The following is a 25,064-nucleotide window of genomic DNA, read 5'->3' on the forward strand; positions in this document are numbered from 1 at the left end:
GCCCTGGGAGATGGCCACTTCCTCCCTGTGTCCCTCTGTGCATGTCTGTGTCCTCACGTCTTCTTATGAGGACACGGTGTAGGACCCACACTCCCAAAGATCGGCTTTCAGACCTGTGTTCAGAGAGTTTTTTCTTTAAAAAGACCAGCATACTTTCCCTTACGGGTAGTTTGAATTTTGTGACTATATTTATACGTATTCGTTGTGCCCAGAGTTCGATTTTTGGCCCGTGTTTAGCACATCAAGTGTCATCAGAATCGCCCGGAGGGCTTGTTAAAACCAGATCACTGGGCTCCACCCCCGGAGTGTCTGACCCAGGGGGTCTGGTGGGGCCTGAGGATTTGCATTTCTGACAAGCCCTCCCAACCCCGCTGGGGTACTCACCCGTGTGTTCCAGACATGGTCCACCAGGTGGCGCAGTGGGAGCACCTCCAGACAGGCCATCACGGCCAGCGGGCCCTCCAGGTGGGCGGTTGGCCCCTGTGCACCAGGGACCCTCCCCACAGGCCACGGGTCCCCTCACCCCTGTAGGACTTTTACCCTAAATTGTTGCGACCCAGCTTCAGCTGTGGCATTTCAGACCTCAAAAGTAATAACATTTTTTAAAAATTTTATTTATTTTTAATGTTTATTTATTTTTTGAGAGAGAAAGAGAGCACGAGCAGGAGAGGGGCAGAGAGACAGAGGGAGACACAGAATCCGAAGCAGGCTCCAGGCTCCGAGCGGTCAGCACAGAGCCTGAGGTAGGCCTCGAACCCACGAACCGCGAGATCATGACCTGAGCTGAAGTCTGAGGCTTAACCGAATGAGCCACCCAGGTGCCCCAAGAGTACTAGCAATTTAAATGACACAAACTGGTAATGAATAAAGCAGTAAGGAGCTATAAGTCTTTTTTAATACAGGACTTTTCTTGCCTGCAAATCAGCACATGCAAAATCGAGCTGAGGAGGATGAAGGGAAGGGTCTTCTGCTTTCACTGTCTTTTGTTCTTACATTTGGTTTGTCAGAGTCAATGGGATCCACTTACTTGTGAAGTTAATTTCCTAACCATCTGCTACCCTTCAGCCTAACTTGCAACGTGAGCTATTCCTGTTTAAACTGTGCGTGCAGTCAACAGCAAGGAAATCATAAGTGTTTGTATGAGTCAGACGGTCAATCAAGGAAGTGATTAGTATTTGGGGTGAGGGGAAGCTAATTAAATATGTGCCTAATCATGTATATATGAGAGCAAAGTACTGTAATGAAATTGTCATTTTGAGTGGTACAAGTCAGCATGATGATTAAAAACAAAACTCATGAATAAATAAGATATTTATTAACTACAGGGAGACTGCAAGATCCAAGTAGTCAGAAAGTTGTACTCAGCCTGGTTATGTGCAGACGTGACTTTATGTTCAAGGGTCTTAAATGTTCAGTGCAAGCTATATCTAATTACACTATGAACTAGATCTATGATTTCTAGCAGTTTTCCAAATGATAGGAGAAAGTAATTATCAAGAATGCACCCTTGTGGAGGGGGAACGAAAAAAACCCAAATTCTATTAGAGGAAATAAAAGACATGGGAAGAATGTCAAGTTATTTTAGTACAAGCAGGTTTCTGAACACTTGATTAACAGAGGGTGTCAGAAATCTTTTTTCTTTTTCTGTATGCCTCCATTGTACTTCAAATTAGCAAAGAATATTGCCTTTATCAAGGCCAAGATTTGCATGTTGCAAAGAGAAGAAAAGTAGTAAGTAGATCATCTTTAATGATGATTCTTGGCACAGTTAGAGCCGGAAGAAGCAAGGGGTAAGTCAGTCTGCGCACACGAAGTGCCCTGGGCCCACCCCTCAGATGTGTGCACGTTTTAGGCCTCTGGTCGGGGGCGCCGAGGGATTGAAGGATAAGACAGTACAATCTGCTGGGAGGGGACTGTGAGATCCTCAGTCACAGGTCAGTTCAAGGTGAATTTCAGATGGAATCCTACAGTTTAATCGTCACATCTGGGGTGTGTTCTCTGTCCATTCTTCTTCCTTGTAAAGGAAAATCTGTGCTCACATGGTGTCTCAGTCAGCTTGGGCACTGGCACAAACACCACGGCCAGGCGGCCTAAACAGCAGACATTTCTTTCTCTCCATCCTGGAGCCTGGAAGGCTGAGATCAGCGTGTCAGCAGGCTTGATTCTTTCCAAGGCCTCTTTCCTGGCGTGTAGACACCATCCTCTCCCCACGTCTGCACGTGCTTGTCCCTCTCTGTGTGTCTGTGTCCTGATCTCCTCCGTTTATAAGGACACGAGTCACGTTGGATGATGGCTACCTTAATGACCTCATTTATATCTAAAATATAAAGGCCGTCTGTGCATACACAGTCTCATTCTGGGGCACCGGGGATCAGAAATCTATCATATGAATTTTGGGAGCCCTGAGCACAGGGTGTTATGGCGGCAGTTGGCTTCTGGACGGGAGACCCTAGAGAAGCCTTGTCAGAAGTGAGTCCATGGCTCAGCAACTCTACTAGGTAAGTCCCGCTCCAAAGGGCACAGATTCCACCCAGTTCCTAACCACCGCGTGGCGTGCCGTGGTTACTGAGGGCAATGGGGGTCTGGTGGTCAACTTCTACTTCCAACAAGCAAGATGTCGATACATTTAAAATGAAATTTTAATTTCATAACTTCATGCTGCAATTTAAAATGTTCAGCAGTAAGGGGCACCTGGGTGGCTCAGTCAGGTAAGCGTCCCACTCAACATCAGCTCAGGTCACGATCTTGCGGTCATGAGTTCGAGCCCCGAGTTGGGCTCACTGCTGAACGTGAAGCCTGTTTGGGATTCTCTGTCTCCCTCTCTCTCCTCTCTTTCTGCCCCTCCCCGGCGTATGCTCTCTTTCTCTCTCTCAAAATAAATAGATAAACTTAAAAAAAATTATAAAATGTTCAGCAATAACTAAGTCACTCTGTGGACGAGGTACTAATGCCTCTCAGTCAAAAGCACAGTGTGTTTCCTGCAACATGAGAACGGCTGGCATGTGGTAAACCCCGCGGAAGGCAGCGGGAGAGAACCATCGCCCGTGGTGCACGCGGAACCAGTGTCTCGCTGGCCGCGACTCGGCCAGTCACCCTGCCTGCCCCGTGCTTCTCTACTGAGCACTCCAAGCAGAGCAGGCGTGGATGGGCCGAGGCCCAGGGTAAGAAAACCGGCCTGCCTCTTGGTTCACGGGAGCGCCCAGCGCTCCTGCCTGAACACGGAGGGCCGCACACTTCCCGGGGAGGTGGGAGATGATGCACCAGAGGATGCACAGCCCGTGTCCCCAGAGCGTCCCTCCTGTAGCTGGTGGCCAGAGACGTGCACAGCCGTCATCACACGGGGAGGGCTTTGGGGGCTGTGATTCTCCAAGTGTATCCTCAGACCAGCAGGGTCAGCATCCCCCGCGAGAGGGTTGGAAATGCAGATTCCTGCCCCCCGCCCCCCCCCCCCCCCGGATCTGCTGAGCCACGACCTCTGAGTGTGTAGCCCAGAAACCAGCGTCTGAACAGGCGGTCTAGGTAAGGCTGCCAGGCACGGTGAATAAAATAAAGGCACACAGTTAAATTTGAATTTTAGAGAAACCCGATTTTTTCATGGGACATACTTATACTAAAAATGATTCATTGTTTCTCTGAAATACAGATTTAACTGGGCTTCTGCCTTTCCTCTGGCAGCTCCAACCCCAGGAGATTCCGATGCTAAAGTTTGGGAATCACTGGTATAGAGATTTGCCCTGATCTGGCACTTTCCATGATGAACTTCAACGGGTTTTCATCAGATTCCTCCTGACTTTTATCTTTCTCTGCTCCTTTTGTAACTAATGACTCCATGTTCTACAGACTTCTTTTCCTGAATCTGGGTCTAGCTTATCCAAGCCAAGCAGACACCCAGAATGTGGTCGTATTTTCGTTTTCACCACAAGGGACTTGGAATGTAGTCATTACTGGGGAGAAGGACGTGACCCCAGCAGCTGCGCCAGGCGGAACTGCCCTCGGCTCCTTCTCATCTCTGTCCTTACGCTTACAGGTCGCATTAAGATTTGTTCTGATATTTGCACGGTTACCCGACAGCCTTACTGTTTGCTCCCACTGTAGATTCGGGGGCCTCCCCCGACCCCACCTCCTCCCTCCCAGGCTTCTCCAGAGAGAGCAGGAACATCAGGTGCATAGTCCTCTCCCAGATCATTCTTGTCGAAACGCACCAGACAGTCCATGAAACAGCACGTTTCGGGAATACGGGAATGGCGGCCAAGCATCATACACTCACCCCCTTTATGTCCAAGTGATATTCGTCATCACGGAGGTATGAAGCTCTTGGAGGAGCTGATGTGAACCTTGGAAGACATGAACCACACACAGGGCTGCGCTGATCCGTCCTGGCCCTCACGTGGGAGTGGGGTCAGAGGTCCGAGAACGGGGCCATGAGGCATATTTGTAGAACTCTGGAAGGCGGACACATCACAGTTACTGACCACATAGCGTTGTTTCAGACAGCTGAAGAGCCTTCTGTCCCCACATTTGTCGCCCTGCGTACCTGTCCCTCTTCCCTTCATGTCTGATTCTCTGTTCTCTCCCTCGTTTCCTCTGCCTTTTGCTCCTCAGTTTGGTCAGGGATGGTTTTTAAATGTCACCCTCCCCCCCGCCGAAACTGCATGGACCTACTACGTGCTGTTGGTGGCTTGTGGCTAACCGGAAAGGGGTTAGACTGGGCACCCTCTGACCAGCACACCTGCCCACATCCACAAGTGCGTTCGTAAGACCCTCAGAAGTCATGTCCTTGTTCTGCATCTGGCTCATGCCTCCACACGTGCATGTTACTAGGTCACAGCCATTAAATATAAAGGAAAAGAGAACCCCATGTTTTTTTTCCTAAGTGTTTATTTATTTTTGAGAGCGAGTGAGCACACACGTGGGGGAGGGGCAGAGAGGAGAGAGTCCCAAGCAGGTTCCACGCTGTTAATGCAGAGCCCAACATGGGGCTTCAATCCATGAACTGTGAGATTGTGACCTGAGCCAAAGTTGGATGCTTAACCGACTGAGCCACCCAGGCACCCCAAGAGAACACCATTCTTGAAAATCATTGTAGATGGAGCTCTTGTTTTGATTCTGGGTTGGACACTGAGCTGTATGGAGCTATTGATAGTTAAAAGGCAAATCCTTTAATACAGCACGTGCTGTTGTTTATGACAGACAGTAACTGACCAACCAGGGCTGGTTGAATGCAGGGTGTTTGTCGGCTGAGGGCCTAGGAAGGTCATATAATAATATTTGGCAAATGCGTTCAAGAAACGGAGGTAAATATGTCACTCTTGGTGGTGACACATGTGATTACAGACAGAAAGTTGCAGCCCCCAGCGTTGGTGGAAGCTTTTTAACATTGGGTTTTCTTTTCCTCGAGCAGATTTGCCCAACGATTCAGTATAGCAAGAAAACAGTGCATTTTATACTTAGGAAGAGGGCATGTGGTAGTCGAGACACAGGCTGTTCACATGTTTCTATCAGGTGGGTTTGAACTGCGGCAGTGAGGTTGGGACAGCTTAGGCTGGTGACTGCCTGTGTGGCCTTAGTATCGACCGGAGTTGTAGTCACAAAAGATCATTCCAGGATCTGAACAACTGAGATTTCAGCCCTGTTGCCAAACAGGGGGCGATGTCCCTGTCATGACACGGACACTCGATGATCCCCGCTCTGGGGTCCTTCTCACACAGTCGACGCCATCGCTGTGCGCTGATGTCCACCACGTAGATTCAGCATCTGGACAAACAGGCGGACCTCTCCAGTGTGGCTGCAGATGGGGTGTGGGTGCGCAGAGCCAGGAGGGGCGGCCGGTGAGGTTGGCAAGGCAGGACAGACAGCACGGGCGGTGCTGCTGGGGCTTGATTCCAAGCAGTAACTCCAGTCGTTTACAAGGTTTTCATGTCATGGTTTTTAATGCATTGATGGCTGATGGCAGGACTTCTCAATTATTCACGAGATGGTTCCCGTAAGTCCTGCTCAAGTTCCCCAAAACAGTCATGTGGGAATTAACTTCCAAATATTATTAGGTTTTAAAATCATATTACCTCAGAGTGGATGTGTGGTTGGAACAAGAATATGTCACCCGCCTTCTGCCTGGCAGGCGTTCTGTGCTTGCCCTGGGGGCTGTAAACGCCCGTCTGGGCCCCCGCCTCCCGGAGCCCCCTGATCCTGCCCCAGCTCCGGCCCTGGGCCAGTCGGGAGCACGTGCACGCCGAGACCCGGGCCATGGAAACATCCCAGGAGGACATCTGCAAAGACCTCTGTGTCGGCCACTGTGTCCAGATGAGTTGGCTGAGGAAAGCTGTGTTAGCTGAGGTTCTCCAGAGAAACAGAAGCAACACCGCGTGTATACGTAAAACGACAGGGAGTGAGGTGAGGAGGGAGAGAGAGAGTGGAAGAGATGTATTTGAGGAATTGGCTGGCAGGTCTAAGATCTGCGGGGCAGTGGCAGGCTGGAGACCCGGGGAAGACTGCTGCAATCTTGAGTCTGAAGGCAGAATTCCCTCTTCCTTGGGGAACTTTAGTCTTTAAGACCTAAAACTGATCAGACGAGGCCCACCCACATTATGGAGGGCCATCTACTTTGAAGTCTGCTAGTTTTATTTATTTATTTAATTTGTTGTTATTATTTTATTTTACAGAGAGAGAGTGTGAGCAGGGGAGAGGAAGGGAGAAGGGCAGAAGGAGAAAGAAAGAAAGAGAGAGAGAGAGAGAGAGAGAGAGAGAGAGAGAGAGAATTTCAAGCAGGCTCCGTACTCAGCACACAGTCCTACTCAGGGCTCAATCCCACAACCTTGGGATCATGACCTGAACCAAAATCAAGAGTCAGACACTCGACTGAGCCACCTAGGCTCCCCTGTACCAGAATTAATGCAAAATTTTCCAGGAACTTCTACAGTGTTTTCTTTGGACCCAACTTGTGAGCAGTTGCCATTCGGCGCTTAGAATAGAGCACAAAACGACTGCCGTTTGGCTGCCACAAAAGGCACACAGCTTCGGGATGGGAGCCCAGGGGCGCCTTGGGGGGCTCAGTCAGTTAAGCGTCCGACTTCAGCTCAGGTCATGATCTCACAGTCCGTGAGTTCGAGCCCCACGTCGGGCTCTGTGCTGACAGCTCAGAGCCTGGAGCCTGTTTCAGATCCTGTGTCTCCTTCTCTCTCTGCCCCTCCCCTGCTTGCACTTGGTCTCTCTTTCTCTCAAAACTAAACATAAACAAACAAACAAAAAAAAGAATGGGAGCCCAAAGCCCAGGGTGTACTGGGAACCTCCTCAAGGATTACAAAGTGGCTGGTTCAGGGGCCTTGAAGAGAAATCTCCAGAAAGGGGGTGTGAACGAGGCCCGCCTGCTGGTGTCTGTGGGGTCTGCAGTCACTTGGGGCCTCTCCTGTCAGGAGCCCAGCGGGTTTTCTCAGAGGCTTCTATTTCTAGCTCCCTTCACAAAGCGCATCTCGAGGCAGCATGATAAGCAGGAAGTGTAGCAAGTGGGTGAGAGCTGCTGTGCGCTCCCCGCACCCTCCCCAACGGTGAGCCTGCTCCTTGAGCTCTCCCGGGGGGCTGGGGCCTCTCCTGGCCACGGGATGAGGTGGCCAGCTGGGTGCCAAGGGGACCAGACACCTTGCAAGAGCGCCTCCCCGGAGAGTAGGCTTCTCTGCAGTGACAGAGAAAACAGGAGGACGCTAACCTGCTGTCTATGGCAGTTCCCGTGGCCTTCCCGCATCCCCCCCTGCCCCCGTCCCCCTCGCTGTGACTAGAGCCCCAGGTGAGGGCTTCCCTCAGCTCCTTAGTGGGTTCGAACCCTACATCAGGCTCTGTGCGGACAGCTCGGAGCCTGAAGCCTGTTTTGGATTCTGTGTCTCCCTCTCTCTGCCCCTTCTCTGCTCACACTCTGCCTCTGTCTCTCTATCAAAAAAATAAACATTGAAAACAAGTTTTTAAAAAATCCATAAGGGGCCCCTGGGTGGCTCATTTGGTTGAGCGTCCAATTTTGGCTCAGGTCATGATCTCATGGTCCGTGGGTTTGACCCCCGCATCGGACTCTGTGCTGACAGCTCAGAGCCTGGAACCTGCTTCGAAATCTGTGTCTCCCCCTCTCTCTGACCCTCCCCCGTTCATGCTCTGTCTCTCTCTCTCACAAAAATAAACATTAAAAAAATTTTTAAAAAGAAATGAATTTCTCTTATGAAGAAAATTTATTCAACCCACAGAAACTCCTGACTTCAGTTTCATCGTCTTCCATTAAATTCCAGAAAACTTAGTTTGACAACTTTACTTAAAAATTGCATGCATAATATTTTTTTTAACGTTTATTTATTATGAGAGAGAGAGAGAAACAGAGAGAGAGAGAGAGTGCGAGCAGGGGAGGGGCAGAGAGAGAGGGAGACACAGGATCTGAAGCAGGCTCCAGGCTCCGAGCTGTCAGCACAGAGCCCGATGCAGGGCTAGAACTCACGAGCAGCGAGACCACGACCTGAGCTGAAATCGGACGTTTAACCAACTGAGCCACCCAGGCGCCCCTACACGTATAATATAATGCCATGTTTGTAATTCTTTCCCCATCCTTTGGTTTACCTTTCGGCACGTGTAGAAAGTTACTCTCTAGGTGCTGCCTAGTGTTGCTTTGAGCTGATTGGAGTCAGGATGATATTTATATTCTTTGTTTTTTTTTTTTTTTTTTCTGTATCACTATTTTAAATAACAAGAATCAGTTATCATTTGGAAAAAATAATGTTTTAAAAAGCATATTCTCATGGGGCACCTGGGTGGCTCAGTCGGTTGAGCATTTGACTTCGGCTCAGGTCATGATCTCACGGTTCATGAATTCTAGCCCCACGTTGGTCTCTGTGCTGACAGCTGAGACTGGAACCTGCTTTGGATTCTGTGTCTCCCTCTCTCTCTGCCCCTCCCCTGCTCGTGCTCTGTCTCTCAAAAATAAACCTTGAAAAAAAAAAATTAAAAGTAAATAAATAAATAAATAAATAAAAAGCATACTCTCAAAAATGTAACAACGTGCAAAAAAAGGGATCACAAAGCGTGTATCATGACATTGTATAGGAGAAGGGCTGGGAAAGAGTAACTCAAAAGGTCCCTAGTGATTTGTGAGAATTGAAATTACAGGGTTTTTTTTCCATAGCTTTTTTTGATATGTTAAATATTTAACATTAATATGTATTATTTCTCTGTATTACTCGGGGTTCTCCAGAGAAACAGGGTCAACAGGATATACAAATAGAGATTTATTATAAGGATTTGGCTCACGTGACTGTGGAGGCTGAGAAGTCCCCAGATCTGTGATTGGCACACTGGAGGCCCAGGAGCTGATGGTGCTGGTGCCCATCTGAGTCCACATCTGAAGGCAGAAGACCGTGTCCAGCTGGAGGATGGGCAGAGAGATGGAATTCTCCCTTCCTTGGCCCTGTGCTCTATTCGGGCCTCCATCGACTGGATGCCCTCAGTGGGGAAGGCACTCTGCCTTATTAGTCTGTTGATTTAAATGTTTATCGCACCCAGAAAATGCCCAGAATGATGTTTAACCAAATATCTGGACACTCCAGTGGAATTGACAGATAAAAGTAACTATCACACTCCTTATAATGAAAAAATAATAATTATTAAGGCCACTGAAGGCAGAGACGCAGGGTGATCTTTCAAAAGGAGTGTCCATTGGCTGCTTACTGGCTCGGTTCTGCACATGGTGCGGGCCTGTGGAGACCTTTCCCGGGACATCAGCAAATACTCTGAATGACCTCGCTCCTTTGTGCTGCACGGAGGGTACTGGGCATCGTAGGTGATGAGGGAGAGAGCTTTGGGCCCCCAGGAGCCACTGCTTTAATGACCGTAGCTCTGCTCACGGCGCGTCCTGTGAACCCAGTACTATGCCCGCATCTCATTCCTCCCCACCACGGCTGCAAGGAGGGCTGTCGTTCTTCTTTACAGACGGGGAAGGTGAAGGGCAGAGAGGCCACGTAACCCATCCAACACCACACAGCAGGCAAAGGACGGGGGATTTGAACCCAAGAGGCAAGTACGGATCGGCTGACCTCTTGCTCCCGGGTCGGCAGCTCCATTCCTCCGCTTCCCTTGGGTGCCAGCCAAGGGCAGGTGGACTTTTTTTTTTTTTTTTTTTTTTTTTTTAAATCAGGGCATCTTTATTGCAACACGTATACAATCGCAATGCATTTTATATATACTTGAAGGGCTTGAAATCTTACTTCCCAGCTCATTAACATAAAATTGACACTGAAGGCCCAGAAATTTGAGTTTAAGGTGTGACCCGTGGAGGAATGATTTACACATCCTGGGGCCACTGTCTTACGGAAGGGCTGTCTTTAAAGAGTATTCCAGGGGGGCGCCTGGGTGGCTCGGTTGGTTAAACGTCCAACTTCGACTCAGGTCATGATCTCACGGCTCGTGAGTTCGAGCCATACATCGGGCTCTGTGCTGACAGCTCAGAGCCTGGAGCCTGCTTCGGATTCTGTGTCTCCCTCTCTCTCTGCCCCTCTCCTGCTTGCATTCTGTCTCTCCCTCTCAAAAAAGAATAAATAAACATTAAAAAAAATAAAATAAAATAAAGAGTACTCCAGGGTGTCTCATCTTCTAGGACACTGCTGAGGAAGGCTGTCTTAGGCACAATTCACATTTTTGCACGTTTCCCGAAACCAAATCATTTTATTAGATTTTGTAACACTACTGCTTTCTTTTATACGGGGACCCTTGGGGATTCCCCACGTTTGGAATTAAATTCAAGCCATCTATCTTTTCTCACCAGATGCCTGGTGAGATGCCAGGGTCTGGTCTTGGTAATATTTCGAGGACCACAGACACCTGGGTTGAGCGGGACACATTTTAAAGAGTGCAGCAACATGGCTTTCGTTTTCCTGAGACTGGATACTTGTTATTCAGCCAATACAATTCCAGATTCCGAGACAGATGGAAAAGTCAATATTTTTTCTTGAACACATCCTAACTCCTAGACTTCTTCTTCCTGAGTCTGTGTGTGAAGCTGGCCATACACGCACCTGCAGATGTAGTGGCTGTGCTGTACTTTTTTTTTTTTTTCTTTTCAAGTGCTGTACTTTTTACGACAACTTGCCTCCTGGAAAGGGCCCACTGTCCTGGTGGAAAACTTGCTTGTGACAAATGTTTTAGTTTTGAATTTTGGTGCTGAGAATTAATGGGTCACAATAAATATATGAGGGGATTCTTTGTGGTTTTTTCCTCAAGGCGAGTTTTCCTTTTGATATTATGAACTACTTAAAACATCAAGCACACACATGGACAAGCGTGTGCACACAGGGCAGTAAGAATAGGATGCGTCATCTTCTTCCTTTTTTTAGTGTTTATTTTTAAGAGAGAGAGAAAGAGACAGAGCGCCAGCAGGGCAGGGGCAGAGAGACAAGGAGACACAGAATCCGAAGCAGGCTCCAGGCTCTGAGCTGTCAGCACAGAGCCTGACGCGGGGCTCGAACCCACAAACTGTGAGATCATGACCTGAGCTGAAGTCGTACGCTTCACTGACCGAGCCACCCAGGCACCTCTGTGATATAGAATTTTCAGCATCTTTTCTGCCACAAAAGTACCAACTATTATTTAGTCCAGGAATTGTGGGAAATTTCCTAAAGGCAGAAATTTAAGCATTACTGTTTTTAGTTTCTCGGTGGTTACTTCTAAATTCCAAACTATATTGGGGAGCTGGGTGGCTCAGTGGTTAAGCGTCTGACTTAGGCTCAGGTCATAATCTCGCCCTTCATGAGTTCGAGCCTCGTGTCAGGCTCTGTGCTGACAGCTCAGAAGCTGGAACCTGCTTTGGATTCTGAATCTCCCTCTCTCTCTGCCCCTCCCCTGCTTGTGCTCTGTCTCTCTCTCTCTCTCAAAAATGAATAAACATTAAAAAAAAAATTTTAAACAAAATTTCACATTATAAAGTCTCTCCATTTTTCGACCTTGATTTGTTTTGTGATGACCTTCTGTTATGGAAGATGGAGGTTTAGCTAACATGTACTCCTCTCTCCTTCCTCTGGATTATTTTAGGTACATTATCACAGTCAGTGCTCTGATAGGTTCATATTTAGCTTTAAGTGGTTGCTTGAACTTGAATTTCTTATTGGATCAACTTTAGACGGTAGGAATTGCTGAGACAAGCAGGTCTCCAAACCCTGCCTTTCCCTCCATCTTTCTCCCAGCCTTTGTGTCCCACATTCTTCCAAATAGCATTTATTTTTTTAGTGATAGATTTTTTGCCCCATTTTTAACAGCTGGTATGGTTTACATACCATAAAACTCACCCATTTCCAGGGTACAACTCACTGATGTTTATAAATCTATAGCTGTGTAAGATCCACTAGCTCTGTTCCAGAACATTCCCAACATAAGTATGCACTTATTTTTATATTGTCAAAGTAAATGTCATTGAGTTTGGTCCCCTGGCCATATATGAATTTTCTGGGTTTCATCTAGAAGTCAGGTCAATACACCACGTACAGCCACGATTACGACAGTATAGGGACGGGCCTGGTGCAGACTCATGACTGTTTACTTAATTCACTCAACAATAAATCATTACTGAGAATCCACTTGTGTCAGGTGCTGTTTTAAACACCAGCAACAAGATGGCGAGCACAGCGCACCTGATGCCTGCCTGCATGATGCTTAAACTCTGGAAAAGCCATTGACACCATAAAGTACCGACCCACACATATGCATATCCAGTAGCTTCCACCAGCGAATGGTGGCTTCAAACCACAACCACCTGATTATCATACATCTGATTACTGCGTCATCTGGACCTGGCCATCCAGTCTGGGCCAGCTTGTTTGGTCTCTGTATGTGTGGTCAGTTAGAGGGTAGTGTGGAAGCCGGCTGATGCAGGATGGCCTCCTGTCACACAGGGTCTCTTCCACCACATTCTGTTGGTCAAAGCAGCCATGAGCAAAGGGGGAACGTAGACCACCCCGCTGAAAGGGGGATCCTGGGTAGGAAGATTACCCAACCTGAAGCAGCCATGCTGGGAGAAAACGCAAGCCTCACAGAGAAGCCCCGTGCAAGAGCTCCAGGCCTGGGTGAGCCCGCCTTTGGGTCATCCCAGGTTAGGTGCCAGATAAGTTAGGAAAGGAGCCTCTGTCGTTTCGGTCCTCTTAGCTGGGGATTCCAGACTCCAGGGAGCAATCAAACCATCCTGTTGGGGTCTGGCTAAATTCCTGAGTGCAGAATCCCAGGGGCATAATAGAGAGGATGTTGTTTTATCACAGTAAGTTTTGCAGCAATCCATAACTGGGTCAAGGAGAAAGATGGGGGAAGTACTGGGGTAACTCACGGAGAAGATGGTGCATGTTTGCAATGTTGTTCCTTTCAGTTAAAATTGTTTCCACGGGATGTTGAGAACGAATGTGAGAAATCAGGAGCCCATACTGTGCTTTGCATTAAGTGACACATGATTTGCATATTATCCGAAGTTGTGAATGGAGTGACTCTGCCCAGCTAGTGCTGAGTGGAAATGGTGGCCATGGAGCAAGCGTGGGGTATGCTGTCCCAGAGCAGTGGGTGTCCAAGGCCACTGGGCCTGGTCTGCCTTGGAGAGGACAATCATACTGGTTTCTAGATCAGAAAGCTCTGAGCTCAGGATAAAGAAAAGAGTCTTTTACGGGAAACTGTAGAACTTGATGCTTTTTTGTTTTTGTTTTTGTTTCTGGAATATTTATTCTTTGTTTGTTTTTCTAAATGAGTAAAGAAAAATTCTAAAGAATATTCATTGGATTTAATTTTGTTCTTTGGAAATCCAGGGATGAGCTTCTAGGAGAATGAAAGGTACATGCCTGAAAGGGCTTTTCTCTTGTTAAAAAATGTGATTAGAGGATTACCCAGAATGCTGTGTTTTGCATTTTCCCTGTGGCTTTCATTACAGCTGCTCCTTCCTCAGCAGGCTCCATAATTATACAAATGTCTTAGCCTTTCAAGTGTTCCATTATTCATTTGTGACTCACCGGGAGCACCTACGGCCTGTTCAGCTGCGGAGCCAGCTTGCCTAGTGCACTGGCTGTACATTCGTTTTTGACTTGGGTCTTTTGAGTTTCCGGGAAAGATGAAGTGGAAGATAGCGTTTATGCCGTGGTTCTCCTCGCTTACACACGGGGGCCTTATTCTTTATCGCTCACACGCGTGAGCCTCCAGACTGCTCAATCCTTGGTTCCCTGGTTGCACTGGCTTGCAAATTGTAGACACTGTCACTGAAGCAATCTTGCCTCCTTGAAATATCTCATTTACTGTCATTGCTTTGGGGGCAACCATTTCCCAGCCTCTGAGTCTCTTTGCCCACAGCACCACCTACGTCTTCTACTTATTGTATCCTACACGTTTCAGCAAAGCCATCTCAGAATCCTCATTTCCCACCATAAATGTTGCTTAGATAGAACTAAAATAGGTTGGACAGAACTTTTGGCTGTGTGCCCTTGGTGACATGTAGAAGCGGGAATGAATAAAAATGATAGATTTTTTGACAAACAGCAGTTAATAACAACTTTTAAGTGGTGAATTAATCATTGGGTCATTTAATTGTCATGTAGAAGAGTTCAGAAATTGGAATGTCAATGAGGGTAAGCAGACACATGTGTGTGGACGGGCTCGGGTGCATAAGACATCTACAGTTTCACAGCATCTCATTAAAGTAAAGAAAACTCTACACATGCAGTTGTATGAAATAGTACAGAGACATCTTGAGCACCCATCACCCAATTTCCCCGGGGGGTAACATCATCCAAAAGTACAGGACAATGTTAACCAGGACACTGACACTGATAGTCAGGACATAGCATTTGCATCACAAGGCCCTCTTGGGTCCTCCCCGTCCTCCCCACCCCATCCCTAACCTGGGCAATCACTCCTCTTCACCAGTCTTTTCTCTGTCTCTATAGTTTTGACATTTTAAGAATGATATATAAATGGAATCATAAGGTATTATTAAAAAGAGAAAACAGGCCCAAAATGGAGTCACCAAACCAAGACTTAATACCTAACATAACAGGTTCAGCCTCTCCCAGGGGTGTAATCTTTTTTTTTTTTTTAAGTTTATTTATTTATTTGAGAGAGACAGAGACAACACAAGTGAGGAAGGGGCAGAGAGAGAGGGGGAAAGAATCCCAAGCAGGGTCCATGCTATCAGCGCAGAGACTGACACGGGGCTCAAACTCCCAAAACCGTAAGATCATGACCTGGGCCAAAACCAAGAGTTGGAGGCTTAACTGACTGAGCCACCCTGGCAGCCCCCAGGAGTGTAATCTTAACCAGTCAGTCTGGGATGACCTGGTCAGCACTAGTGAGGTCATCTGCCTGATAGCCCCTCAGCCTTCCCCCAAAGGAAGGTGGCCTTGCCTAAAACAGTCCACTCTGCTAGTAACTTGTTTGTAAAAGTCTTCCTTTGTGCCCCGTCTGCCATAGATCTCCTTTGTATCTGCTCAATGGGATGCTGGTCAATTCATGAATCACTGAATAAAGCTAATAAGATCTTTAAAATTTACTCAGTTGTCTTTTAACAGTAACCTTTTGGGAATGGATGTTTTCCCACTCAGAACTCCTTGTAATCTGTTGCATAAATAAATAGTTCTTTTGATCGCTGAGTATAATTTCATGGTATGGACCTCCCAGAGTCTGTGTGACTTGACACCCACCAAAGGACCTTTGGTGTGTTTATACTTTTTGGCTGTTATGAATAAAGCTGCTCTGAACATTTACATAAAGAATTCTGTGTGGACATAAACCTGCATTTCTCTGGGATAAATGTCCAAGGGTTTGCTTGCTTGGGTCATGTGGGGATCGTGTGTTTACTTATGTAAAAGCTCCCACACTTTTCCAGAGAGACTGCATAAATTCACATCCCCCCAGCATATACAAGTGATTCTCTGCATCTTTACCAGCATTTGGTGTCGGTGGTGCTTGTCCTTTCAGCCTCTCTGTTAGGTCTGTAGTGATAGCCCACATGGTATTAATTTGCATTTCCCTCATGATGAATGGTGTTGGGCTTATCTGTCGTCTTGCTTTCATCCTCAGGACGTGTCTGCTCGTGTCTTTTCCATTTTCTAATTACACCATGTTTCAACACATGAGACAGAGGAGTGCAGCACGTCCTGGATCCCAGAGAGCCTGCTACATAGATGACCATCTCACAGAAACTAAGAGCCATGGCAACTTTTCCTGTTGAAGCATTTCACAGTGTCCCAAGGCACTCACTTTAATCATCGCTGACATACAGCCAGCGAGAAAGTAGTTTTCTTTGTCAACAGAAGGTGGACTCTGAAATCTGGGGTCAGGATCCCTTGTAGCCAAGAAACAGAAGAAGCATCTGCCCTAGCCAAGAAGTCCCCATGTCTCCCGTGCTGTAAACGGGCAGGGAAGCAGCTGGAAGGTGCAAGTGGCAGAGGGAGGAGGGAGGGGAGGGCAGCACCTAGAACCCCAGGCTTCTTCTCTTCCTTCTTGGCACTAAAATTTTCACTTCAATCCACAGTGGCTGCTCAAGCAAGATTTCGCTGGCTTCGGCCCCAAATCTGTAATTTCAGCAAGGGTCCAGGTCATGTGTCTCCTTCTATTTGGGAAACAGTGCCTTCCAGTGCTCCTGTGTGTCACTTACTCGTCTGTCACAGGGTGGATTCCCAGGGAGATGGGCTACCTGGTCTCTTGCCAGAGTGTGACTTAGTGCCATTTAGCACACATGCTATGGTCCTCTGTGCCCACGGTTAGTGGCAGCCACCAAGTCCATCAGGCACCTCTTCTGAAGATGCTCTGTTGAACTATTGATGGGCATTCACAGAAGACGGGACCTGTGTGTGTTGTTAGTTGTACACGGCCCATCTGTCCCACAGCATCTAACTTTCTGCTTCCTACTTCCTTTCCAGTGTACACATATTTTATGAGCACAAATTCTCGGGCTGGGGGTGGGGGGGAGGGACATAACGCAGGCTTTGTTTATTAATACTAGAAATTACAAGTTTCCAAAAAAGTAATTCTAAAATAATTCACGCAAGACATTCCCAAATATCCTAATCAGGAATCCTTCTGCCCTGCACCTTAGGAAAAGAGTCTCAAAAGAAAGAGGAATGGTTTCTCCAAATCCTAACTGGCCAAAAACACCGATAAAACCCACTTCCCCTGGATTAATGCTATGCTGTGGTCCATTTCGATCAGTTGCAATCATGTCCACTTAGCAAAAATCTCAATAAAATTGTCTATGTCAATTACATGTTAAAACAACAACATTTTGGTATATTGGGTTAAATAGAATACAGTATTAAATAAAAAAAATTTAAGTTTATGTATTTATTTTGAGAGAGAAAAAGTGAGTGGGGAGGGGAGGAGAGAGGTGGGGGGAGAAAGAAAATCCCAAGCAGGCTCCACGTAGTCAGCGCAGAACCTGATATGGGGCTCAATCCCGCGTGAAATCATGACCTGAGCCGAAATCAAGAGTTGGCTGCTTAACCCACTGAGCCTCCCCCCAGGTGTCTCTACAGTATTAAAACTAAGCCCACCTGTTTCTTTTTAGTTTCATAATATAGTAACTAGAAAATCTAGAATTACATCTGTGATTTGTTCCTCTTCTGCTCGATATGGGGGCGCTCCTCACTTAGCTCTCTGCCAGAGGTCACCTCCGCCTGACTCCTGGGTTTTCCTACCTGCCAGATTTCTGTTCACAGCTCTGGCCTTATACGACTTCATGTTTGTCATTTTTTGTCTCTTCCCCTAAAGTTAAAGCGTGGGGAAGGCAAGGACTGAGACTGGCCTGTGGGCCCCCCACCCCCCAGATGCCCAATGAACATTCGTTGAGTGCATACAACTCTACCAGACAAAGCTGCAGTCAAGTTCATGATCCAAGGCTATATTTGTAAACAGTTGAACAGATAAGCTCTGGAATGCACATTTTTTTTTTCCTTCCTTTTTTCAAATCTCTTGGTTTCACAGTCCTTCCAAAGCTTGTCGCTCTGACCCAGGCCCTCAGGGCTAATGATCTGCCTAAACCTATCTCCTTTTTTTCCCTTTATTTTTAAATGTTTATTTATTTTTAAGGGGGTGGGAGACAGAACTCGAGCTGGGGAGGGGCAGAGAGAGAGGGAGACACAGAATCCGAAGCGGGTTTCAGGCTCTGAACTGTCAGCACAGAGGCCAGTGCGGTGCTCGAACCCATGAACTGCGAGATCATGATCTCAGCCCAAGTCTGAGGCTTAACCACCTGAGCTGAAGTCGGATGCTTAACTGACTGAGCCATCCAGGTACCCCTATTTATTTTTATTTTTTAAGTTTTTAATGTTAATTGATTTTTGAAAGAGAGAGAGAGAGAGAGAGAGAGAGAGAGAGAGAGAGAGAGAATGATAGGGAGAGGGACAGAGAGAGAGGGAGACACAGAATCTGAAGCAGGCCTCAGGTTCTGAGCTGTCAGCACAGAGCCAGATGCAGGGCTCGAACTCATGAACCACGAGATCATGACCTGAGCTGGAGTCAGACACTTAACTGACTGAGCCACCCAGGTGCCCCCAAATTTAATTTCCTAATAAACTTTCAACTTTACACATTTAGAGTTGAGACATCTGTAGTTTGTCAATTGGGCACATTTTAGGAGAACTAAATGTATAATAAAATCATTTTGAAAGAACCATATCTGGAAGAACTGTTTTGTACCAATGTTGAGTATTAAAAATTGAGTGGGTGGAAATAAAAGCTTTTTAGACAAATACAAGGTGAGGAGAGTTCCAGAAACTATGGTCATTATTTAAAATAAGTTCCTTACTTCTGGTATTATTACTGATCCTGAAGCTTATCTTGATGAACTCATGAATCCATACTTTGTGTATACTCACTCAGGCAGAATAGTTTGCAATATTGCTACTGGCGACTTGAAATAAATTAAACTATGATTTAGATAATTTACAATAAAATAAGTGACAGTTTTTTTCAAGGGGAATGAGGGCCTCTGTGTATTACTAAATCCTCCCTCCGGGGCATCTAGTTCTGAAGGAGAGGCTTGTGCTGAGGGTGACCCAGAAAACAAAACGTGTAGGAACTTTCTTCCTTGGAGAAAACGGTTTCTGATGGAAAATGATATACAGGGAGGATCTTTGGGGTATTGATGGAGGGCTGATTCTGAATTTTCTGTCATTTTCATCAGTGTTAAAGTCTCGGCCCCTCTCTGATGCCAAAGAAGGTGAGTGCAGACAGTGTTCTCCTAGGAACTGGCTCCCTGGTAGGGCCTCTACTTCAGGATGGCATCTATAGTTAAACTCAAGTTAACCAAACTCTCAAGAGACTGATGTATAAACCAAAACACCAGTTTATTACTGTCCCAGTGAGTAAGGGACAGAAGTTCAGTTCTTCTCTTCAACACATTCTCCCTTCAGCACTGGAAGCCAGTTATTCTTAGGAGACTGTTTTGGGTAGCAAACAAATGCATGTAAGATGCTCAGATGGCATCTTGCCAGGTGGCAAGCAGCCTTAGGACACAACTCTGAACCAGAAGCTGAGAGCCCTGCCCTGCGGAGGCTGATGCGTACGTCATTCCTGTGCCGGGCCCTCAAGTGCCTGCCGGCAGGACAGCCTCGCTCCGTATGTGGTTGGAACTTGGGCAAGTTCTGGCTTTGTTGGCCCTCCGTCTACAGTTCTGGTAGTTATTTCTCGTTGCCTAATCCTGGCTCTTCAGACAGGATGCAACATACATGCGATTTCAGCGTCCCTGAGTGACAATCACCTTTGAGCCCAAGCCATCTGCTTCTCCTCCACGGGATTTATGCCGTTTGGACACACCTGGACATTCCCGAACGCCTACAGCTACGCGGTTACAGGTGACGGGTTAGGGTGGTGACAATGGCACTTTTAGAAGGAGACCTCATCTCTAAGTTGTGTGGACAATTTATCTTACGTAGCTATATCTTTACTTTTTGTATCATGGAAGCTAGCTGTCATCAGGGAACCTGCCAGTTTATTCTCGGTATACTGCTGATTTTTCTGCAGTTGTCTTTTGGGGACATAATAGTATCAGTTTAAAAATAAATCCTCAGAGGGAATGTCTGTATTGAGCCGGGGCTAAATCAGGGAGGGGACAAGAGTGGGCACAGGGAGAGAGAGGAAGCCCATCACGGATGCACCTCGCTGTGTGCACCTGGCCGTCGGCACACTTGGTAAAGTAGATCACACACCACGGGAAACGTTTCCGTTCCCATCTGCAGAATGTCCCGGCCTGTTGCAAGTTAAGCTTATGCCCAGAGGCTGGGTCAGGCAGGGTGAAGCTTGCCGGCTTCCTGTGAGACCCGCACGTCTCGGATTCCCACCAGCGTCCTTGGCCTGACACTAAAATCTACCTTGGCTTATGGGCTTATTCTGGGGGATCACCTCCGCACCAAGTCTGGGTCTCCTGTCATCGGGACGGTACGATAGGTACCATCATTATTCAGCGGCCTGTTCATGTCTCTGAGGCCAAAAGAATTCAGTCTCATTTCAAGTATTCCATCCGTCTGCATCATCACGGATGCCCATGGTCTCTCAGGGACCCTTGTAAGAATACATCTTCCCTGGTGCTTTCCGTCAGCACCCACAGGGCACATTTCCTTTCTATTACACTTACAAATTTTTTGAAGTTTATTTCTTTATTTGAGGGAGAGAGAGGGAGAGAGAGAGAGAGAGAGAGAGAGAGGGAGGGAGACAGAGGGAGACAGAGAGTGCGTGTGCACGCATGAGCAGGGGAGAGGCAGAGAGAGGGAGAGAAGGAGAGTCCCAAGCAGGCTCTGCACACTCAGCACAGAGACTGACGTGGGGCTCGAACTCACGAACCGTGAAATCATGTCCTGAGCTGAAATCAAGAGTGGGATGCTTAACCCCGACCGAGCCACCCAGGTGCCCCTACACTTACAATTTTTTTTAATGATTATTTTTTTAATTTACATCCAAGTTAGTTAACATATAGTGTAATAACGGTTTCAGGAGCAGAATTTAGTGATTCATCACTTACATACAACACCCAGTGCTCATCCCAACAAGTGTCCTCCTTAGTGCCCATCCCCCCTTTAGCCAATCCCCTCCCCCAGCGTCCCCTCCAGCAACCCTCAGTTTGTTCTCTTACACTTACAATTTTTATTTCAAGTATGCCTCCTACAGGTGGCAAAACGCAGGATTTTTTTAAAAAAAAATTTTTTTTTTTTTCAACGTTTATTTATTTTTTGGGACAGAGAGAGACAGAGCATGAACGGGGGAGGGGCAGAGAGAGAGGGAGACACAGAATCAGAAACAGGCTCCAGGCTCTGAGCCATCAGCCCAGAGCCTGATGCGGGGCTCGAACTCACGGACCGTGAGATCGTGACCTGGCTGAAGTCGGACGCTTAACCGACTGCGCCACCCAGGCGCCCCTAGGATTTTTTTTTAAATACTGGCAATGGTTTGCCCTTTCTTCCCTTCTCTCCCTCCTTCTCTCCTTCCTTCCTTTCTTCCCTCCTTCTTCCTTCCTTCCTTCAGCCCTCCCTCCCTCCCTCCTTCTTTCACAGCAGAGTTCTGCTGATCTGGACTGGCTCACACAACGGCCTGTCTCCACTCACTGGGACTCTGTGCCACTGATACATCGCTTGCTTTCTGCCCTCCTGGCTTCTTTTGCAGAGTGTGAGCGGGTCACATGGCTCTCGCTGACCCACTGGTGACTTTCTTCAAGGGGTTCGGGGTAAAGAAATGCCGAACTCCCTGCCGCATTCCTGGAGGAAGCCCTTGCACTGTTGGAAACCCTTATTGTGACCCGCATCATTTACTTAGACTAGCGGAGGTCAGGAAAGTCTGGTCTGGAGAAGTGCCTGTCAGACCAGTGGTGACGATCGCCTCTGTCTCTAGTTCAGCAGGTGCCACTCTGAGAAGGGAGCACGCTCCCCTCGGGGCCCTGGGGACACAGCTTTGCAAGGGTGTGCAGCTTTGGCCAGCCAGAAGAAATAGAAAATGCATCTTCTTTACCAAATCACTGCACTTTGACTCATTCCCTGAGCTTGCCTTTGGATCTCCAGTGGCACTACTTTGAAATGGATTCTAGAATGAGTGCGGCATGGAGGATGTCGTCAGGCGCAGATGGGGACCAGGTTGTCTCTGCATCCGTCCCTCACCCCACTCCCTGCCCGGGCCGCTCAGATGCACCCAGAATGCCTTACCTCCAAAATCAGCTCAGAAGGAGCGTATCTTTCTTCCAAATGTCAGCTGGAAGCTTGTGGACACAGCCTGGCTTGGACGAAGGCCACTCACAGTGCGTGTGAGGGCAAGATTGCTGTTCATTCCGAGCACCCTGGAAAGGGAAACGTGACTTGTCAAAATCAAGCCCCTTGAATTTAATGGCCATAAATTTCAAGTAATTAAGAACCTGACAAAAACAGACAATTATGCTTCAAAATAATTAATTTTATACTTTTTGTTTCCAGGAAATTGACTGCTGTTTGGATATCTCGTGAATTTTGTCACCGTTGAACAAAAATAGCTTCCCTCTGTCAATGTCAGTTAATACCACCCTGTAAGAGAAAAGCTCGCCACCAGCCCATGAGTGTTTATGACAAGACATTTTGATAGATTTGCATCACTCTTGTAAAAAATGAGGTGGCAGAAATCAAGCTGTTGTTGGGATTCCATAGAGAACAGAGTCCGAAGGGAGATTTGCCGGTGAGATCTTTAAGGTGCCCCCTGGGGAGACACCTTTTAGGGGAGTGAGGGCAGAGTTGGCTGTGATGCTGGTGCAACAGCAGCCTCAGTGAGCCCAGTTCTGAGCAGGGATGGCCTTTCTTTTTTTTTTTTTTTTTTTTTTAATTTTTTTTTTTTCAACGTTTATTTATTTTTAGGACAGAGAGAGACAGAGCATGAACGGGGGAGGGGCAGAGAGAGAGGGAGACACAGAATCGGAAACAGGCTCCAGGCTCCGAGCCATCAGCCCAGAGCCTGACACGGGGCTCGAACTCACGGACCGCGAGATCGTGACCTGGCTGAAGTCGGACGCTTAACCGACTGCGCCACCCAGGCGCCCCTAAGGGATGGCCTTTCTGAGACGACATGCCATGAGGTAAGGGATCTGGGGCTTGCACCTTCCAGGGAGGGCGGGTGGTGACCTCAGATGGGGAAGTGTCCTTTGCAGAGGGCAGTTCCTGAGGAGGGACCTGTCTGGGAGCTGTGGACAGCAGGGAGGTACTCTCAGCAGCTGGGGAGTGATGGCCAGATTGGGAGGGAGATTGGGCGGTACACCAGCGTCCACCAAAGCAGTTATTAAATTGCTTATTTTCTCTTCTTGAATATGGATGGTTATACGGAAAGGGAAGGCGGGAAACCCTGGGACAAGGAGGTCCACGCAGGGTTCTGGCAGAGCCCATCTTCCCTGTGAGGACTTCTGGTTGGCTCAGTGGGTTAAGCATCTGACTTCGGCTCAAGTCATGATCTCACTGTTCACGGGCTCGAATCCCATGTCAGGCTCTGTGCTGACAGCTCGGAACCTGGAGCCTGCTTTGGATTCTGTGTCTCCCGCTTTCTCTGTTCCTCCCCCACTCACACTCTCAAAATGAATAGACATTAAAAAAAATTTTCTTTACAGAGAAAAATGTTTCTACAGGTCCTTTGCTCATTTTTTAATTGGATTTTTTTCTACTGGGTTGTATGGTTCTTCATATATTTTGTATATTAAATCCTTGTATGATTTGCAACTATTTTCTCCCATTCAACAGGTTGCCTTTTCATTTTGTTGACGGTTTCCTTTGCTGTGCCGAAGATCTGTAGTTTGCTATAATCCCACTCTTTAAAAAATTTTGCTTTTGTTACCTGTTTTTGGTGTCATGAAGGAAAAAATTTTAATTAAGAACAAAACAGACACAAACCATGAGAGACTCTTAAAGATAGAGAACAAACTGAGGGTTGATGGGAGGGAGGAGGGTGGGGGGGGCGGGATGGATGGGGGATAGGTACTAAGGAGGGCACTTGTTGGGATGAGCACTGGGCGTTGTATGTAAGTGATGAATCACTGAATTCTACTCCTGAAACCAGTTATCACACTGTATGCCAACTAAATGGAATTTAAATAAAAATTTGAAAAAAAAAAAAAAAAAGAACAAAACAGATTCATTTCAAAAAGTGAATCACTATTAACGTTTGTCTTTTCTCTTTAGGTCAACAGCAAAAATATATTGGTCTTCCAAACCCTTTAACGTGCTGAATAAATCCTATAAAATAACATAATTTAATCAATGTCTCTAATTTTTTTTAATGGTCATCATTTATATTACTTTACACACAAGGAATAACTTTAATTCTAAATTCTTATAATATTCAAGCCCGTTGCTCAATGTACAAATATCTTATAAGAAACTGTATTTCTTACTTTTTCCTAACACTTAGCTGAAGTGATGTCAGTAAATACTGTTTTCTCTAAACGCGCATGCCCCCCATTAAATTTATGGGAGAACTTTCTAGAAGCTGACATCTGTTACCCCAGACAACACGACCCTGAAGTTGTTGCATCTCCTGTCCCAGGCCCCGCCTCTCTGTTGTCCTGTATCCTTGGCTGGGCTCGCCTCTGGGAGAAATTCCTCCAACACTGACCTTTTAAATTAAGAAAATAATAGGGAGCCAAAGGCTCTGTCTGTGAAGCTTGGGGACTCATGGAAGAGTGGGAGCTCCACGCTCAGGCAGCACAGTGGTCCAGGTTCACCAAGACTCGGGCGTTGCTCTGAGAACCCGGCCACCTCCTTTCTCTAGAGCAGGGTGGCCACGTGCCCGCCTCCTGCGACCTGGGTGGTGAGCCCATGGACGGGCCTGGAAAGGCCTGGGTGCACAGAGAGCTCATGACCAACCCATCAGGTCATCATTTTTCGGCCCAGGCAGCTCCTGCCATGCCGGAGGGCTGGAGCTACTGATTTTCCTTCTGGAGAAGCCAGAATCCAGACGTTTCTAATGTGAACATCTCTCAAATTTTACACGTTAGAACTATTTACATTTTCTTTGAAAGCACGGTGTGGGCCAAAAAAAAAAGAAGCCTGAGGCTACTTTTGGGCCTCAGGCTTCAACATACGCGCTCCTGGTAGCCTCTG

At 47.2% G+C, this 25,064-nt stretch overlaps 1 long non-coding RNA gene across 4 annotated transcripts in view; it reads right to left on the bottom strand.

Annotated features, from left to right (window-relative positions):
- The window catches only part of LOC123592626, a 49,629-nt gene that overhangs the window by 21,105 nt on the left and 3,460 nt on the right, over positions 1-25,064 (bottom strand). For all 4 annotated transcript variants that reach the window (XR_006709877.1, XR_006709875.1, XR_006709876.1 and 1 more), the window contains exons 3-4: positions 22,161-22,291; positions 4,268-4,442 (exon numbers count right to left, since the gene is read on the bottom strand). This is a non-coding gene — a long non-coding RNA (uncharacterized LOC123592626). The remainder of the gene's footprint in view (positions 1-4,267; positions 4,443-22,160; positions 22,292-25,064) is intronic.

This window comes from Leopardus geoffroyi, chromosome D4 (genome assembly GCF_018350155.1).
Source record: "Leopardus geoffroyi isolate Oge1 chromosome D4, O.geoffroyi_Oge1_pat1.0, whole genome shotgun sequence".
NCBI classification, from domain to species: Eukaryota; Metazoa; Chordata; class Mammalia; order Carnivora; family Felidae; genus Leopardus; species Leopardus geoffroyi.